The sequence below is a fragment of the Chinchilla lanigera genome, unplaced genomic scaffold (genome assembly GCF_000276665.1).
Source record: "Chinchilla lanigera isolate Chin_1 unplaced genomic scaffold, ChiLan1.0 scaffold00114, whole genome shotgun sequence".
Taxonomy (NCBI): Eukaryota; Metazoa; Chordata; class Mammalia; order Rodentia; family Chinchillidae; genus Chinchilla; species Chinchilla lanigera.
In genome coordinates this window covers 4,229,533-4,230,320 of record NW_004955515.1, presented here as the reverse complement: position 1 = coordinate 4,230,320, position 788 = coordinate 4,229,533, and positions in this window count along the sequence as shown.

Below are 788 nucleotides of genomic sequence, written 5' to 3'. Positions count from 1 at the left end.
TCCCCGGGCCAAGCCGGAGGGAGGCACCGAGGAGGGAGGCGCAGGCGAGGAGGAAGAGAGCAGCGTGAGTGGGGCCGACCAGGACGGGGAGAACCAGCGGAGCTCGCGCCCTGGAAGGACAGCCGAGAGCTGGAACGGAGGACCCAGGAGATGCGGGGCTGAGGCACCGAGAGAGGTGAGCGAGGTCCCCAGGGAGACAGCGCGGGCCACACGGGAGAAGAGTCCGCGACGTGAGGGTGCCCGGTTGCCGCCCAGACGTGCGCAGGAAGACCAGCGAGGCGCGAGAGCCAGCGGGCCGTGACGTGCCGGAGGGCACAGAGGCGCGGGCAGAGGGAGGGGCGGCGGCGCCGCCGACAGCTGGAGAGGCGAGCGGCCGCAGGCGTCCGGGGCCCAGGAGAGGTCGGGGAAGGATGGGCAAAGGGCGAGCAGTTCAGCTGGAGAAAGGGGTGACCTGCGCAATCTCTGGCAGCGCCGCGGGGTACAGCAGCAGGCAGGGGTGCCACCCAAAGAGGCGGCCGGCCTCACCACCTCTGTCCATCCCAGCCTCAGTTTACCGCACCCGGGCTCATTTCTCTCCGAGCCTCCCTGAGAGGACAAAGTTCTCTAGCCAGAATTTGTTTGAATCGCAAATACTAGTGATAGGTGGACGGTGGCCGCTTTCTCCTTGGCAACCTCAGGACGCTGTGGACTGAGTTATGTTCTCCTAGTTAGAGGGAGAGATGGAAAGGAGAAAGACAGCTTTGCCCGGCTTCGGAGCAGAGAGAAACCGTTACCTGGTGGAGCAGGAG